Genomic DNA, 11,057 nt, shown 5'->3' on the forward strand with positions numbered 1-11,057 from the left:
GTTTAGTCACTAACCTCTCATGAAGTCACCTTTCAAGCTTGTAAGAACTCTTCCACTTTACTTCTTTTTGCTCCCAAAAGCTTCATTAAGATAAAAGAGTAAGGTTTTGTGTTGGGCACTTAGGGCTTAATTGGAAGAAAACTAGGGAAATGAAGGTTTGGAAAGCTTGTTAATAGAGGAGTGAGGGAGAGCATATGGGACATTTTGAAGAAGGGAGAGAAGGCTGCTGGTTTGTTCCAGATTTCTGCCCACTTTTCTTTATTTTTAATGTATTTTAATTGTGGTTCTTTATTTTGATTGGCCATAGGATTTAATTACCTCATGCTTACATAAGCATTAGGTAATAAATCCCATTTATTTTCATTTTCTTTCTTTTCTCTTGCTATTCATTTTTAATAAATTTTTCATCAATATTTGTTCATATTTTATATCATATAATTCACTTACATAAATGGACAAGTTGTTCAAAAATCATCTCTGAAGATGAAATGACCAAAATGCCCTCCGTTTTGCTTAATGAGCTAAAATTGTGTGTACCGATTGAAAAATTTTTCTAAGCCTTTTCTTGGCATTCTAATGCCATAGAATCCTCAATGACTCTTCTCTGGAGTCTCAAAAATTATTTTATGAATTTTCTCCTGGGTTTAGGGCTCCTAGTTGTAAGGACCGCAACTTCTTACTGGGTTACCCATCGTTAGGGCACCAGCTCAATTAACTTGGTTGTATTTTATTTCTAAATTTTTTTCTTGATTTTTCTTATACTTATTTGAGTTATTTATAACTCCTCACTCTAGTCTGAATATTTTTCCAGACGTTCTAACTGTCCAGATTGACACCGGTCATCGGAACAGTAGAATGTGTGGAATTGCTATAGTGAGGGTGTTACAATTCTTCCTCTCTAACAAAAATTTCATCCTTGAAAGTTACCTGGTGTAAACAGTTGAGGGAACTATTGCCTCATCGTCTCTTCACTTTCCCAAGTTGCCTCCTCGGTATTATGGTGCCTCCAAAGTACTTTCACTAGTGGAATTTGTTTATTCCTTAGTTCCTTCACTTCTCGAGCCAGTATCCGTACAGGTTCTTCTGTATATGTCAAATTCGGTTGGATTTCAATCTCTTCCATAGTGATGACATGTGAAGGGTCTGAGCGGTATCTTCTTAACATAGACACATGGAATATATTATGGATCTTATCTAGTTCTGGTGGTAAAGCTAGCCGATAGGCCACTAGTCCCACACGTTCAATGACTTTATATGAGCCAATGAACCTAGGGCTTAACTTACCCTTTCTTCCAAATCTCAATACTTTCTTCCACGGTGAGACTTTGAGAAATACTTTGTCACCAACTGCATACTCTATCTCTTTTCTCTTTAAGTCGGCATAAGATTTTTGTCTATCTGAGGCAACATTCAAGTTAGCTTTGATTATATTCACTTTCTCCTCAATCTATTTCACCAGGTCTGGTCCTACCAGCTTATCTTTGCCCAATTCATTCCAACACACTGGGGTTCTACACTTCCTCCCATACAGTGCTTCATACGGGGCCATTTGAATGCTAGCTTGGTAGCTATTGTTATATGCGAATTCTGCCAGTGGGAGATATCTATACCAACTCCCCTCAAACTCAATAACACAACTTCTCAAGATATCCTCAAGGATCTATCACATAATTCACATTGTTACTATCATTTCAATTTATTAGTTATAAAAATTCAATTAGTTTTTAGGTTTACCTGGATTACTCATTCCGACTGTCCATCCGTCTGAGGATGAAAACGGTGCTAACGTGGAGTTGTGTGCCCAAGGCTTCTTATAACTTTTTCCAAAATCTCGATGTAAACCTTGGGTCTCGATCAGATATGATGGAAAGTGGGATTCCATACAGTCTAACTATCTCACTGATATACAATTGTGCTAGCTTCTTCAGTGAATAGTCAATCCTAACTGGCAGAAAAAGTGCTGACTTCATTAATCTATCCATTATCACCCATACTGCATCATGCTTCTTCTGGGTGAGAGGTAGACCACTAATAAAATCCATAGTGACCCGGTCCCATTTCGATTCAGGTATGCTTATAGGCTGTAGCAATCCTGATGGAACTTGATGTTCTACTTTAACTTGCTGACATGTCAAACACTTAGTTACATAGTCAGCTATATCCCTCTTCATACTAGGCCACCAATAATGAAGCTTCAAATCATTATACATTTTTGTGTTTCTCGGGTGCATAGCATAAACACTAGTGTGTGCTTCTTTCAGAATACTAGTCTTTAGTTTCCTATCATTTGGTACACACACTCTTCCTCTGTAGTACAGACACCCATCTGCTTTCACCTCATTATCAGTTTCCTTTCCCTCTGGAATTTTACCCACAATAGCCATTAATTTTTCATCTGCCTTTTGCCCATCTTGTATCTGCTGTAGCAGGTATGGCCTCACTTGTAACTTAGCCAAAATAGCTCCATCTTGAGCTAAGGATAGATGAGCATTTAGTGATCTTAAAGTTGTGATGGACTTTCTACTCAAGGCATCAGCAACTACATTTGCCTTCCCAAAATGGTAATCTATTACACAATCATAGTCCTTCAGGAACTCAATCATCGCCTCTGTCTAAGATTGAGCTCCTCCTGGGTTGGCAAGTATTTCAGACTTTTGTGGTCTGTATAGATGTAGTATTTTTCACCATACAAATAATGCCTCCATATCTTCAATGTGAAGATAATTGCTGCTAACTCTAGATCATGAGTGGGGTAGTTCTGTTCATGTGGCCTTAACTGCCTGGAAGCATAGGCGACCACTTTCTCCTCTTGTATCAATACACACCCTAACCCATTATGCGAGGCATCACTGTAGACCACAAAATCTTTTCCTGACACTGGCTGTGTTAACACTGGTGCTTCTGTCAACAAAGCCTTTAGCCTCTCAAAACTGGCTTGGCACTTGTCATTCCAGCCAAATTTCACATTTTTGTGTAACAACTTAGTCATTGGAGCAGCTATGAGAGAGAACCCCTTCACAAATCTTCTGTAATACCCAGCTAGTCCCAAGAAACTTCTAACCTCAGTTGTATTTCTGGGAGGCTTCCATTCCATCACTGCTTCTATCTTTTTGGGATCCACTCTAATCCTTTCAGCTGATACTATGTGTCCAAGGAAGGAGATTTCACTCATCTAGAAGTCACACTTGGACAGCTTAGCATATAGCTTCTTTTCTTGCAGGGTTTGCAAAACAATCCTCAAATGTTCATCATGTTCTTCCCTAGTCTTAGAATACACCAGAATATCATCAATAAAAACCACTACAAATCGATATAAATATGGATGGAAGATAAGGTTCATAAGTTCCATAAATGCTACAGGTGCATTTGTTAACCCAAATGGCATCACTAGGAATTCATAATGTCCATACCGGGCTCTGAATGCAGTTTTTGACACATCTGCATCCTTTACCCTTAACTGATGATACCCTGATCTGAGATTAATTTTTGAAAATACATCGGCTCCCTTTAACTGATCAAATAGATCGTCAATTCTGGGCAACGAATATTTATTCTTCACAGTTACTTTGTTCAACTGTCGGTAATCAATACACAATGTCAAGGTTCCATCCCTCTTCTTCACAAACAGCACCGAAGCTCCCCATGGTGACACACTGGGGCGTATGAACCCCTTATTAAGTAACTCCTACAACTGAATTTTCAACTCCCTCAATTCAGTGGGTGCCATCCTATAAGTGGCAATAGAAATTGGTGTTGTACCCGGCATTACTTCAATAGCAAATTTAACTTCCCTTTCTGGTGGTAAACTAGGCAATTCTTTAGGAAATACATCTGGGAAGTCTCTTACTGTGGGTATATCACACAGGTTCGGCTTAGCTTGCCTAATATCAACCACGTGTGCTAGGTAAGCTTCCCAGCCTTTTCTCATCCATCTTCTTGCAATTGTGGCTGAGACAACATTGGACAGGAAATCTATCCTTTCACCCACAACAATAATCTCATTACCCTCAGAAGTTTTCAGAGAAATCCTCTTCAATTTGCAATCAACTATTGCCTGATGACGTGACAACCAGTCCATTCCCAAAATCACGTCAAACTCATGGAAGGGCAATTCAATTAGGTTTGCCGAGAATTCATACCCTTGAATCCTCAACAGGCAACCTTTATACACCTTATTCACTACCACACTGTGGCCTAGTGGATTTGTGACCAAATGTCTTGATCACTCTTCTCTACTGAAACTCCCCTCTCTACGTGTAGTTTGATGTAGATATATGAATGAGTGGATCCTGGATCCACCAATGCATGCACAGATGTGTTGTAGAGGGAGAACATACCCCTGATGACGTCCGAGACATCTTGCTCCTCCTGAGCTCTTATGGCATAGGCTCTGGCAGGTACTCTAACCTCTGGCCTCTCAGCTGACTCAGATGCAGGCCTCAGTATTGGACCAGCTGCCTTAGATTTACTGGACTTCCTACCCTTTTGAGGTGCAAGGGTAGGCCTATCAGCTTGTGTTGGGGCAACTGTAGTAGTCCTCTTCAGACAATTTTTTATCTGATGTTCTTTAGATCCACACTGTAAGCATGCACTAGTAACTCGCTAACAGTCGCCCTTATGCCACTTCTGGCAGTATGGACAGGCAAAAGATGCTAGGGCTGGTCCCCTGAGCATCGTTCCTGAAGAGCTGCCCACTGTTGGTGTAGACTGGCCTCTCCTAGGTGTAAAGCGTGGTGCAGCCACTGGATGACTCGACCTTGTGGTTGTCCTGAACCCTGAGCAAGAGGACCCTTACTCTTCTTACTAGGAGCAGAGAATGAACTGGGCTGGCCTGGACCCCTCTTCTGCTGTCTTTGTCTTCTATTTTTCTCATTTATTCGGACTCTTTCTACTTTTGATGCAACATCTACTAATTTGGCAAAATCTGTGATCTTCAATGCTATTATCATGACTTTGATATTGTCATTGAGCTCTTCTTCGAACCTTTTGCACCTCTCTGCCTCTGTAGGGACTATCTCCTTCCCATACCGGCTCAGTCTGATGAATTCTCACTCATACTCTACCACTGATAGTTACCTCCATCTCAGACTGATAAATTCTCTTCTTCTCTCTTCTAAATACACTTTACTGACATACTTATTCCTGAACTCTGTAAGGAAGTAATCCCAGGTGATTTGATCCGGTTACACCTCACTGGTTATTGTGTCCCACCACTGGTATGCATCATCTTGAAGTAGGGATACAGCACCTTCCAAGTTCTGCTCGGGGGTGCAATGAAGCTATTTCAACACTATGACTGTTCTATCCAACCAATTTTCTGCTGTCATAGGGTCATCCTCCTTCTTTCCAAAGAAATCCACAGCCCCATGTTTTCGCTGTTTCTCCAGATGGGACTTTTGTGGTGCTAGTGGAGGTTGTGGTTGTGGTTATGGTAGTGGAATTGCCACCATCAATTGCCGGTAAAATTTGGTCATTTGCTGGAATAATGCAAACTGAGGTTGGGCAAGTGCCTCAGTTGCTGGTGGAGCAGATTCTCCCCTACCTCCAGATTCAGCCCTTGGTGGAGCATGACTCTCCACCTCTTCATCAACTGCTCTTTGAGAAGCAAGATCCATATCCTAATCAAAATAACAAAACAAATAGATCTGTATCAGCGTCACCTCAACACTTACAAATGCAACGCAACGGTATGTACTCTATCTAGGCCTAGAAATGCCTAAACTGATGCTCTGATACCACTAAATATGACACCCCTTACTCGTCTACAGTGTAACCGAGCAAGATATGCCACACAGTGTGTCGGAGCACTAATTCATATTTTATTTTATAATTTACCCTTTTTAATTCATTTATTTATAATTTTTTATTAATATGAATTTTCCGTAAATTTTATAGAAAATGTAGCAGAGTGCCGATTGTAAATTGGAAAAACAGTTCTTCTGAATCTGTTAAAAACACTTCCAATATAATCATAATTTCAATCTCAGTCAACCACCAACATATTTTCAACAATTTCTCAAATGACTCAATATCTCAAAATTCAATTCGTTTCAAATCATACTCAATTCAATAAGAAGTGCCCAAATTTATTACTGAACATGGTTCATAGATAATTAGATCAAAAACAGAATTACATGAGTCTATAATATACATTATAAAAGTTTACAAAATACAAAATACCAAAAGTAAGCTAATGTCCTACCAATGCACTTCAAATGTGAGGTGACTCTGGACTCTGTGCGCAGATCTGAAAGTTCACCCAGCCTGAGGTCTGCTGGACTCTCCAGCTATGTCTCCAGTACCAGCATGTGGCAAAAGCGACGCGCTAAGCAATTCTGCTTAGTGGTGACAATATAAAATAAAATAACTAAAATAAAATAAATATATAGAATGTATGTTTACATTTTAGGTAGACTTAATTTCTGATATTTATTACAGTATTATTCAATTAAAATTTGGTAAGAGTTATTTTAATTGCCCGAGTAACTCATACTAGTCGACTGGACTGAATAAACGGGTAAACTGGCACTGGGTATAAAGTATCTCGGACCATCACACCATCGGTCACATTATGTCTCCCGGTGTGCAACAGAACAACTAATAAGCTGTAATAATTATCAGGGATAAAACCCAAGTATAACAACTCAATCAACATAGCCAAAGGCCATTATAACACAGAATGGCATGTGAGGCCATAAAACACAGAATGGCATGAAGCCATATGCAGTACTGCTAATAGAACCCTATTGGCATGCCAACCTATCCAAACCAATCTTGCTAGGTATACTAGGGCATGTTACACTTTTAAATTGTACAATTCTTGAAATTTAAGGTTAGGTGTTACTATTCATTTCATTAGTCAACAAAAATGTTGACTTTTGCATAGACAATAGGTACATTGGTTTTAATACTCCCAACATACCACATTTTGCATTCTAAAATTGTTGGTATTGGTTGCCAATACCATTTCTATGCTTAATGTTAGTTGTTCAAAATTTTCAGATTTCAAGCCTTGTATTTACTGTTTCATTAGTCATATTTGCAGTGGGAATTTGGCAAAGTTGTCAACATGAAAGTTGTTCCTTATTGTCTCTAGTTACATTTTTTTTTTGATCACTCCATTTGGAGTTTTGTATCTCAAGTTATGGCCTGATTACCATGACTGGCCGGATTGCCAACTCCCCAAATTTTCTGGACTGACCAAATCTATAGTGTTTTGTGCAATGAATGCAGGTCACCTTTTGAACATGTTATGATCAAAATTTGGGTTAGGTTTCTTCATGAAAGTTATAGGTTTATGTCTCAGCTATTTTTCTGGTAAAACTTCAGGTCCATTAGACCTTTCTACACTGAGTTATAACCAAATGAATAAACACTGTTCATTTTGGTCATTTTACCCAGGCATAATGCAGGTCACCCAGAATAGGGTAGTTTTTAGGTCAAATTAGTTTGGTTTTCTGGGCATGGTTTCTTCGCCAAAGTTGCGCCATTTTGTGTCTAATTTCATGTCCAATTGGCCTTGCACCAATTGAATCTCTACAACTCTAGTTATTGCTGCCCAAACCTGCTGTACTCATGCCCAGTCCTGTAGGTCACCAAGGGCAGCAACACTAACTTCAATTCCCACTAAACAAACCACTTCATTTCTCATCCACACATAACCAAATGGTCACTAATTGACCATAAAAACCTACTTTCACCATTGCATGATCAAAGTCTCAATTTCATACCCAAACCCTAACCCATTCCATTTCAAATCATGCATTCACTTACCTTTCACCATCCTATACAATAGGTTAGTGTTAAGGGCAGCTAGGGTACCATAAGTCAGCAACATTTTCAAAACCCTACCAAGCCCAAGGCTAGTGAAATTTTAAGCAAAACATACACATGATGTTTACTAAACTTTCTTGTAAATTTACATTCAATTCCACTCTTTCAACATAAATTGAAAGAGAAAAAAGCAAGTTTAGTCACTAACCTCTAATGGAGTCACCTTTCAAGCTTGTAAGAACTCTTCCACTTTACTTCCTTTTGCTCTCAAAAGCTTCACTAAGATAAAAGAGTAAGGTTTTGTGTTGGGCACTTAGGGTTTAGTTGAAAGAAAACTAGGGAAATAAAGGTTTGGAAAGCTTGTTAATGGAGGAGTGAGGGAGAGCATATGGGACATTTTGAGTAAGGGAGAGAGGGCTGCTGGTTTGTTCCAGATTTCTGCCCTCTTTTCTTTATTTTTAATGTATTTTAATTATGGTTCTTTATTTTGATTGGCCATAGGATTTAATTACCATATGCTTACATAAGCATTAGGTAATAAATCTGATTTATTTTCATTTTCTCTCCTTTCTCTTGCTATTCATTTTTAATAAATTTTTATCAATATTTGTTCATATTTTATGTCATATAATTCACTTGCATAAATGGATAAGTTGGTCAAAAATCATCTCTGAAGATGAAATGACCAAAATGCCCTCCGTTTGGCTTAACGAGCTAAAATTGTGTATACCGATTGAAAAATTTTTCTAAGCCTTTTTTTGGCATTCTAATGCCATAGAATCCTCAATGACTCTTCTCTAGAGTCCCAAAAATTATTTTATGAATTTTCTCCTAGGTTTAGGGCTCCTAATTGAGAGGACCACAACTTCCCACTGGGTTACCCATCGTTAGGGCACCAGCTCATTTAACTTCATTGTATTTTATTTCTAAATTTTTTTCTTAATTTTTCTTATACTTATTTGAGTTATTTATGACTCCTCACACTAGTCTAAATATTTTTCCAAATGTTCTAGCTGTCAAGACTGACATTGGTCACCGAAACAGTAAAATGTGCGGAATTGCTACAGTGAGGGTGTTACAAGCTGAAACATTCACCACTTGGGAAAACCTCTCACAAGCTTTTTTAACAAGGTACTTCCCACCTGTAAAGACTGCAAGACTGAGGCTTGAGCTCAACACCTTCAGACAAAAGGAAGGTGAATCATCAATGACGCATGGGAAAGATATAAGGACCTGCAGAGGGAATGTCCACGCCATGGCATAGAGGATTGGCTACTAGTATAAAATTTCTATAATGGGTTAATACCCTCTACAAGGAGCACAGTAGAGTCGACTACAGAAGGTTACCTAATGGAGAAAATAGTGACACAAGCACTTGAACTTCCAGAGAGGGTGGCATACTATAATTTTGAGTGGTCAAATGAAAGAGGAAATGCAAGGAGAACAGTAGGGGTCATGGAAGTGGATGCCCTAAGCATGATAAATGCCCAATTTGATCAGCTCACAAGGAGGCTTAATAAAATGCAAGCCAATGTAGCAGGGATGAATAGTCAACATGAGGATAGCTATGGAGGAGGATACATGAATTCAGAATATAACAGCTTCAATAAACCCTCCACAGAACAAATGAACTATGTGAATAATGGAGGAAACTTCAACCATAGGCAGCCCAACAATCCATATTCAAACATTTATAACCCTGGATGGAGGAACCACCCAAATTTCTCATGGTCCAATCAGCAGAATCAGCCAATAAACAAGCAACAGGGGTACAAACCACCAACAACCACTGGATTTCAAAATAGAGACCAAAACTTTGCACAGCCACCACCGCCTCCTTAACCTCAATAGCCTGAACCGAAGATGACTATGGAATCCATGATGGAAGGTTTCCTAGTAGCTCAACAACAACAGAATGAATTGATTAAATAGCTGACTTCCAGAATAGACCAGCTTGCTACCCATAATAAAACGTTAGAAAACCAAATTGCACAACAAGCAAGTTCTTCAAGTAAGGCCACTGGTAAACTACCTAGTCAACCAGAGATGAACCCAAGGGAGCATTGTAAGGTAATTAAATTGAGGAGTGGTAGAACTCTAGTACCAACCGAGAAAGAACCAACAGAGGAGACCTTAGAAGAATATGAAAGCCAAGCAGAGAAGAAGGAGGAAGAATCCAAGAAAGATCAGAAAGAGGACGCAAGGAAGAAAAAGAAGTTACCAGTGCCATACCAGCCTCCCCTACCTTTTCCTTAGAGATTTCAAAAAGCCAAATTGGACAAGCAGTTTGGGAAATTTTTAGAAGTTTTACAGAAACTTTATATCAACATTCCCTTCACTGAAGCACTCTCTCAGATGCCATCCTATGCCAAATTTCTTAAGGAAATTCTGTCAAAGAAAAGAAAATTAGAAGACTATGAGACAGTTGCTCTAACAGAAGAATGCAGTGCCATACTACAAAACAAACTGCCTCTAAAGTTGAAAGATCCAGGAAGCTTCTCCATACCATGCCTCATTGGCAATAAGAAAATAGATAAATCCCTTTGCGATCTTGGGGCAAGTGTGAGTTTAATGCCTCTGTCAATATGCAAAAAGCTAGAAATCGGAGAACTGAAGCCCACGACAATTTCACTACAATTGGCTGATTGATCAGTTAAATAACCTATGGGCATACTTGAGAACATCCCCATCAAAGTGGGCAAATTTTTCATTCCAGTAGACTTTGTTGTCCTTGAGATGGAAGAAGATGTTCAAATCCCTATAATCTTGGGAAGACCATTTTTGGAAACCGTCAGAGCAATCATAGACGTAAAAAATGTGCGACTAACCCTCAAGGTAGGAGAAGAAGAAGTGGAATTCAACTTGTTCGACATAATGAAATACAAATTCAAATTTGATAAATGCTTCAAGGTCGATATAATTAACAAAAAAGTTGAAGAGGAATTTCATAAGATACATCTTAAAGATTCTCTTGAAGCATGCATTATGCACAATCACACAGAAAATAATGAAAACACAGAAATAGTAGCCTGTGCACAGCAGTTAGTAGCTCATCCACCCCTACCTCTAGCTCAAGCTTCCGAGATGGAGAATTTGAAGGAGGAACAGCCTAAGGACAAGCTTTAGGAAAACACCAAATAGGTATAGCTTAAACCTCTCCCATCCTCACTAAAGTACGCATTTCTGGACTCAAACTCTAAATATCTTGTTATAATCAATGCTAGCCTATCTAAGTTAGAAGAGGAAAAATTGTTAAGAGAACTTAGGATCCACGACAAGGCCAT

General features: G+C 38.9%; 1 non-coding gene across 1 annotated transcript; it reads right to left on the minus strand.

Moving 5' to 3' along the window:
- Window positions 1-8,929: 8,929 nt before the first annotated feature.
- On the minus strand, window positions 8,930-9,035 carry LOC131176435 (small nucleolar RNA R71). Its single transcript, XR_009146512.1, has one exon. It is a non-coding gene; the product is annotated as a small nucleolar RNA R71 (small nucleolar RNA).
- Window positions 9,036-11,057: the final 2,022 nt, after the last annotated feature.

This window comes from Hevea brasiliensis, unplaced genomic scaffold (assembly GCF_030052815.1).
Source record: "Hevea brasiliensis isolate MT/VB/25A 57/8 unplaced genomic scaffold, ASM3005281v1 Scaf105, whole genome shotgun sequence".
NCBI classification, from domain to species: domain Eukaryota; kingdom Viridiplantae; phylum Streptophyta; class Magnoliopsida; order Malpighiales; family Euphorbiaceae; genus Hevea; species Hevea brasiliensis.